Source organism: Cricetulus griseus, unplaced genomic scaffold (assembly GCF_003668045.3).
Source record: "Cricetulus griseus strain 17A/GY unplaced genomic scaffold, alternate assembly CriGri-PICRH-1.0 unplaced_scaffold_76, whole genome shotgun sequence".
NCBI lineage: Eukaryota > Metazoa > Chordata > Mammalia > Rodentia > Cricetidae > Cricetulus > Cricetulus griseus.
The window spans coordinates 12,746-21,133 of NW_023277417.1; the positions used below are offsets into that span (position 1 = coordinate 12,746).

Below are 8,388 nucleotides of genomic sequence, written 5' to 3' on the forward strand. Positions count from 1 at the left end.
GGTTCTTTTTTTCATTTTCGGTTCAATTTCAGTTGCTTATCTTTCCTAATCCCCATGGGTAAATATGCAGAAGTAGCGACAAGTTCAATCATCACTTATGGTTCCATTCCTCCTTCCTCTCCTCCTTCCTCTCCATCCTTCAGAGAACTTTTTCCTTTTCCTCCTCTTGTAACCAACCCCAATTTTTATGTGCTAGATGCAAACTGAACCCTCATTTTTCTTCTGCCGAATGCCTATCCTCAACATCAACTGCATGCTTCTACTGATATACTGAGAAGCTTCCCCATCTTTTATTCAGGGTCTTTGATACACTTCTGTCACTGAGTGTGGGTTTTATATTGCCTTTTGTAGTTGCTTAGTTATCTGCCCGTGATGCTGGCCCACAGTTTTCTGATGAACATTTGATAACAGTGGAACATAGACTCTTGCCTATGAGACAGGGTTATTCTGCCAGAACAGCAATATCTCTAAATAGTTCCTTCTAACTTTTCAACCTTCAATGGCTAAATTAACTATGGTGGCTGCATGGTTCCAGTAAAATGGTGATCTCTGCAAGTGCCTACCATGCTGACTACAGCAGCCACACACTGACACCATGACTGATATGATATGGAATTTCCCAGAGTTGTAATAGCTATGTAGAGTCATATTTTGTACCTTTCAGCTAATTCACCATAGATTGCTATTGGCCATGTCTGGATTAACTGCAGGTAAATTTTTCCATGATTTTTTTTCTGGGTGATGTAAAACTAAGCTCATTTGTATGGTTATTATTTAAAGAGTGGCAACTGGTGACTTTGGGGATTTCCCCCTTGTATTTGAGGATGTCTCTTGGTGCTACTATTCAGAGTATGTTTAAGGATACACATTGAGACTTCCTGAGTGTAGCTTTCTCAACAGTTTATTTGATGCCATCTCACAACAGATACAAATGCTGATGGCTCTTAAAATATTTCTGGCTCCTCTTCTACAATGTTCCTTGAGGCTCAAATGTAGGAATTGCATTGTACAGCTACAACTTGACTTTGCACAACACATTAAGCTGTTTTCTGAATTTTAATTACTCATGCTTTTCCCGTTTTCTACCTTTTTTTAGTTGTAGTTTTATGGAAGGATCTACTCCTTTTGTGCTGGGAAGGTTTTTTTTTCTCTTAGTGTTACAAGATGTTACTGGCAATCTTTCCCTCCAGCCTGGTCCCAGCACCACATCAGCCCCAAATAAACACATGAGACTTATTTTAATTTGAAACCATGGCTTATTCATGGCTAGCTCTGTTTTAGTTACTAACCTATTTCTGTAAATCTAAGTATAGCACGTGGTCTTATCTTACTGGTGAAAAGGTCGGGACCTCCTACTCCATGGGAGTCTACATAGCATCTTTTCAGCATCTCTGCAGAGAAGAAATTTCCTGTTTATCTCTGCTTATATTCTGATTCTGCTCAGCTATGTCATTTCCTTCCTGTGTGTACAGACCTCCAGACCTCTATGGTCATCTAGTGGCAAATTTCTGCTACATCACTTCCTGGGATCACATGAAGAATTTTCTCTACCTACACTTCCCAGAATCCTCCTTTAATCACAATCCTACCTATCATTCTGCTTGGCCAAATATTGTTTTATTCATCAACCTTGAAGAGAAACATACTCAGAGACAAACATTCCCCATCCCCAAGTGATGAAGGAATTCGTTGAGTAGGACTAAATAGACACTTACTGGTTAACCAGCACCAAATTGTGAAGAATGCAATTATGGATGCCACAAAGTTTTTCAGAAAGAAAAAGAGGCCAGAAGCAACGACTTTGAAAGTGAGACTTTGTGTGGATACTTTAAAGGGATTAGAGAGAAAAATACACAAGGATGAAATTATGTTTTATTTCTAATGTAAAGATAGGTTTCAACAAGTTATAAAAGTGTTTACCTTTTGTAACACAAATTAAAATTTAAATACACATATACTTTTTCTCAAAAAATAGTTAAATGCAGAATAGAATGTTGGAAAAAAAACATTGGAGTGTATGGTTATATTTGCACCACTGAAACAGATGTGACCCTTTTCCAAACATTTGTAGTAGCATTCTCAGACATTTGGAGGTCATAATATTCCTGGTTTTTCTATAGTCATATATAAATTTGTTATTAACAATATTTTCTTTCCTTACTATCTATTGATTTTTATTTTGGTGGAACTTCAAGTACAATATTGAAGAGATATGGAGAAAGTGGACAGCCTTGTCTTGTTCCTGATTTTAGAGGAATCGCTTTGAGTTTCTCTCCATCAGTTTGATGTTGGCTATTGGTTTGGTGAATATTGCATTTATCATGTTTAGATATGTTCCTGTTATTCCTGTTCTCTCCAATATCTTTATCTTGAAGGGATGTTAGATTTTGTCAAAGGCTTTTTCATCGTCTAGTGAGATGATCATGTGGTTTTTCTTTTTCAGTTTGTTTATATGGTGGATTACATTGATGGATTTTCGTATGTTGAACCATCCTTGCATCCCTGGGATGAAGCCTACTTGATCATGGTGGATGATTTTTCTGATATGTTCTTGGATTCGGTTCACCACTATTTTATTGAGTATTTTAGCATTGATGTTTGTGAGGGATATTGGTCTGTAGTTCTCTTTCTTAGTCATATCTTTGTGTGGCTTGGTTATCCAAGTGATTGTAGCCTCATAGAAAGAGTTTGGCAATGTTCCATCTGCTTCTATTGTGAAGAACAGTTTGAGGAGTACTGGTATTAGCTCTTGTTTGCACTTCCGTTAGAATTCTTCAGTGAAGCCATCTGGCCCTGGGCTTTTTTTTGGTTGGGAGGCTTTTGATGATTGCTTCTATTTCATTAGGGGTTATAGGTTGATTTAAACTGCTTATCTGTTCTTGGTTTAATTTTGGTAAGTGATATTTATCTAGAAAACTGTCCATTTCCTTTAGATTTTCAAATTTTGTGGAGTACAGGTTTTCAAAGTATGACCTGAAGATTCTCTGGATTTCCTCAGTGCCCGTTGTTATATCCCCCTTTTTACTTCTGATTTTGTTAATTAGCATGCTCTATCTCTGCCTTTTGGTTAGTTTGGATAGGTTTATTTTGTACTAGCTTAGAAATTAGCAAGTTTTTAAGGCTTTTTCCTGTTTACTAATTTGAAAGACCCAACCCCTCGGATTCCTCCATTTCTCTTCCCTCATCCCAACTTATACTATCTCATGAATGCCATTCCTTCTTTCACTTTCAAAACTCATGGATTGTTTTATCCTCCTAATCCCAATCTGAGTTATTCTTACCAGAAATTTCCAAGTGTCCTGGGCACAACCCCCACTCCCTCCAAAATTAAGCACAGATTTCTAATAATTAGAGTCTATGATGTCACACTTGGACAGTGGAATCTTTCTTTCTGGGCAATAATTACATCAAGTAATAGAGTGTATTCTAGTGCTGCTGCTGCCCTTTCCTGGAATATTCTATATGAAATTTCAAGGGGAAAGAGAAACTGTTTTTGGTAGTTTCAAAAGTCTTAGTTCATTTCTCTACTCTGTAATAAATACATTTAGATCCTCAGCTTCATTCCTAAGTGTACCCCAGGTCTTGATTGGCAGCTGGCTGTACTTACATGACTGATGGGTGTGAGGGGCAACGGAGATCTCTCAGGGCCATTATGGTTCAGCTAGGTGCTGATTTACAGCTATTACTGTGTGCTTCTGAAAGGCGATCTCACCAAATTTAAGAATGTTTTGCAAACACTTTTTCTCAGGAGAATAGAGTATGGTGTCCTAAGATATTCCTTCAACTTCACTAAAATGATGTGCTGTTAAACAAAGTGCCTTCTTTTCTATCGTTTGACACTGAACTCCTGAGTGGTGGCTAATTATCACTTACACAGTTTCAATGGAGATACTGAACATTCCAACAGGTGTTATATTTAATCAGATACTACACTTCTTGTAATTTGTCTGAGCATATTTTGCTTCTTTTATAATATTCTGCATTCTTAGACATTCCACTCATCATTTTTTCTTTTTTTCTAACAGATCTGGCCTGAGTGTACTCACATGTTTATGTGACTCTGTAGTGTGACTTTTCATAAGTGCTAGCTCATTACTCAGTATGATGTAATATGTCACTTCAGTCATTGTAAAATATTTTGTACTTCTAATATTTTTCTTATCAAATATTGTAGTGGGATAAAGACCAAAGACAACAGGGCGTGACCAAAGTCCATACTTAGAGATTGTATTTAACAGTATTACTGACTAAGTAAAAGGAATCACTTCTCACAGAGAACCCTGGAATGAACTTTACATGAAACTTGTAAGGGTAAAGAATCCAGAAAAACAACATCCTGTTTAGTAATTGCCAGGAATAAACAAAGCCATGAGGCAAGTTTACAGAATCCAAAAATTGCAATTAGCTAGGGCACTTCTGGCCACTTGTTTACAACAGTGTTTGGAAATTTACCAAGGGATATTTCATGGAGTAGGCAGAAAAGGAATAGTCAATTTCAGGTTAAACCAAGGACAGATCCAGCTGAGAAAGATGAACAACTTTTACCATATCATAACACTATTAATTTTTTGGTATCATACAATTCTCAATATCTTTTGATTTTAGGTGAGATTCATATTAAAAATTACTTTAATATAATCATTAAAAATATTGTGTTTGGGAAATGTATAACTTAATTTAAGATTTTAGAATGTTCTTGAAGTTGACTTCTTTAATGCCGTGGCCTGCAAATATTTCCCAATGAAAGGCTTACATTATGATTGTTTTAATTTGCCTGTCACATTGCTTTTTTCACAATTGCCAGAATCCCTTCATCCTGAGTGTTGACTTTTCTAGGAAACTTGATGGCCATCCTTCCATCAACATTTGCATTGTTAAGAATTGAGAAAGTACAAAGTAAAAACAATGGGAAATAATTTTTGCCAAAATTTGGAGATAATGTATTTTTAAGTGTTCTAGTATGACGTTGAAATTCTGAGTTTAAAAGACGCACAGCTTCAGCATCTCTGAGCTTCATGAATTAGTGGCATCTCTTTTCACCACTGGCTACCATCATTTGTTACAATCATTCATTTGACCTGAGAAACAGTTAGGCCATTTTCTTAAGGAAATCATGCTGAATTAAAGAATGAACATCTGGAATCTGGCAATCAGATTTATTTTCTTATCAAAAGCCATAGCTGGAATTCTGGGAAATTCATCTTTAATTTTGTACTATCTAGTCCTTTACTGCAGAAAACATGCATTAAAGTCCACAGACTTGATTCTCATGCACCTAATGGTAGCCAATGCCTTGATCATTCTCTCTGCAGGAGTGCCTCAAACACTGGCAGTTTGGGGATTTAAACATTTCTTGAATTATTTTATATGTGAGTTCCTATTGTACATTCAAGGACTTTCTCGAAGTGTGTCTATTGGCAGCACCTGTCTTTTGAGTGTCTTCCAGGCAATGACCATCAGTTCCAGGAAGTCATGTTGGAAGAATCATAAAGTCAACACTACAAAATACATTAGCCTCTCCTTGTACCTACTCTGGGTCTTCTACATGTTGATTCATTTCATTTTCTCAATCTACACAGTTATCAAAATGAATAGTGAAAACATGACAAGTATTCGAGATTTGGGATATTGCTCTTCTATGGGACGGGATGAAATCATAGACTCACTCTATTCAGCATTGGTGATGGGCCCTGAATTCTTTTATGCTGTGCTCATTACCTGGTCAAGCACCTCAATGATTGTCACCCTGTACAGACACAAGCAGAGTGTTCAACACATCCGTAATACTCAAGGGTCCAGTAGATCCTCCCGTGAGTCCAAAGCCACCCAAAACATCCTGGTGCTGGTGTCTACCTTTCTGGCTTTTTATACTGTCTCTACCATCTTGAGAGGCTATATTGCTTTTTTGTATAATCACAATTGGTGGGTTGATTATATCTCTCGCCTCATGTCTCTTTGTTTTCCCTGTTTTGGACCTTTTGTTTTTATGAGACATAAGTCAATTTTGTCCATATTCAAATTGGAATGGTTAAGACAACAATTTTATTCCTAATTTTATTGTTACTATGCCAACTATAAGTTTTTCTTGTCTCTCAATTTTTACTCAAATATCACTATAAACAATCAATAAAGAAATTAAGGATTTAGCATCTTGTATTCCTAAGACTGGCCAAAATGAGGATGGGAGTTTTGTCAGATGGTTGAATTAGCAGCATACATGATCTGATCATGTTGTTTTGGCCAATTGAGGTCTTTAACTTTCAGATCATTTTTTAATTTGCTCAGATGATAACCAAAATAACCAAGAAATTTCTGCCAATAGATTGGAATTTTGTGTTTTTACCCTGTCAAGTATTCTTTGCTGCTTTAGTGCAGCTACAAAGACAGCTTGTTGATACTGCATTCTAATTAACACAAAATAAATCAAGTCTCACCATGAACTTGTGCTTTTGGTGGCCCATAACTCATGAGAAATCCTCTATGTTGTGCCTGAAAAAGAATTGTTCTTCTCTGATAATTTTCTAGATACGTTGATTTCAGTTGTTCCAGGAAAAAATGGTTATCAGTTATCATTGTAGCCTCCCCCATCTACATCCAGACTTGGTTGGTTATTTTTGCTTTGATTTGTTCAGATTATTTAAGAGATGCATTTCTTTCTCTTTTTTTCTTCTATTTTTAAGGGATTTTCTTGATTACCCTTTGTGTGTCTCTGTCACCTTCATAAAGTAGTTTTTAAGGTGTCTCTTCTTCTTCCTTTATGTTGGGCTTTTCAGCTCTTGCTGCTGTGGATTCCCTGGATTCTGTTGGTGTCATATTGGTTTTTCTGTTGCTGAGTGTATTCTTATTATGTTATCTTCTCTTTCTTCTTCCAGTGGGAGCAGGAGAGGTCTCTCTATCTCTCCTTTTCCACCGGTGTTGTAAGTTGGCCAAGACTTCAGTGTCTGCAACTCTGCATGGTCTGTCCTCTCTGGTATACTCACTCAAGCAGAGGGTGGAGGGTTGGGGGGGGGGTAACCAAGAGTTAGATGTTTCCAGACTCAGGGAGATCCTCCTTGTCTGGGTAGATTCACTCTACGCTAGGATCAATCCCAGAAAGATCCAATGAGGGAGTGATGCCGGGAGTTGTGGAAGTGACAGAGCCAATACTCACCTCAGGATAGGGCAGGGCAGAGGGGGAACCTTTTTATACAATGGTATTTAAGTTAGAAATTTTCTTATTTTACATAATAATCCTAGTTCCCTCTGCCTTCCATCATCCCATCCCCCCCCCCATTGAGCCCATTTCCCACTCCCATTTAATCCCATAGGGAGGGTAAGGGCTTCCATGGGAGATCATCAAAGTCTGTCCCATGATTTGCAGTAAGGCATAGGCCCTTTCCAGTACATCTAGGCTGAGATAGTATAAGTCCCTTGGAAATGGGCCCCCAAATCCATTCATTTACTATGGATAAATACTCGTTCCACTACCAGAGGCTCCATAGATTGCCTAGGCCTCCTTAGTGACCCCACATTCAGGGGGCCTGGTTTGATCTTATGCTGGTTCCCCAGCTGTCAGACTGGAGTCCATGAGTTCACACTGGCTCAGGTCACCTGTTTCTGTGTCTTCCCCGAGCATGGTCCTGACCTCTTAGTTCATCATTCCTTCCTCTCTAAAATGTGATTCCAGGAGTAAGACTCAGGGATTAGCTGTGGATCTCTGCTTTTGCTTCCATCAGCTCCTGGATGAAGGATCTATTATTGCATATAAAGTAGTCATCAGTCTCATTATAGGGGAAGGGCATTCGAGGTAACTTCTCGACTATGGCTTAGATTCCTAGTTGGGGTTATTTTTGTGGATCTCTGCATATTTCCATAGTGCCAGGTTTCTCTTTAAAACTATAATGACTCCCTCTATTATTGTATCTGTTAATAGATGAATTATGAACTTCTTTATTTCTGCCTTGACCCAGTAGTTTTTATTAGTGATTTGTTTGGTTCCCATGAATTTGTAGGAATTCTGTTTTTTATGTTGTTGCTGATATCCTGCTTTATTCTATGGTGGTCTGTAAGGATATAGAGGGTTATTTCAAATTCCTTGTTATCTATGGAGACTCCCATTGTTGTCAAACATGCAGAAGGTTCCTTGATATGCAGAGAAGTTATATTCTTTTTTATTTGAGTCAAAAGTTCTGTTGATATAACTTAGGACATTTTCATTCATAATGTACTTCAAACAGCTGACCTGAACAAGGGGGAGTTCTTGGTTCCAAGTCTGATATCTGGGAAACCAGAATGGGACTGATCCAGATCCCATGGCTGTGGGTGTCAGTGACGAGGCCTCAAAATCTATGGTGCCTCTTGTAGTAGATCAGGACTTTTATATCTAGCATAGGAATGGACCTTTTGAGA

At 37.8% G+C, this 8,388-nt stretch overlaps 1 pseudogene; it reads left to right on the plus strand.

Moving 5' to 3' along the window:
• The first annotated feature begins 5,113 nt into the window (after positions 1 to 5,113).
• On the plus strand, positions 5,114 to 6,052 carry LOC113837869 (annotated as a pseudogene).
• The last annotated feature ends 2,336 nt before the right edge of the window (positions 6,053 to 8,388 follow it).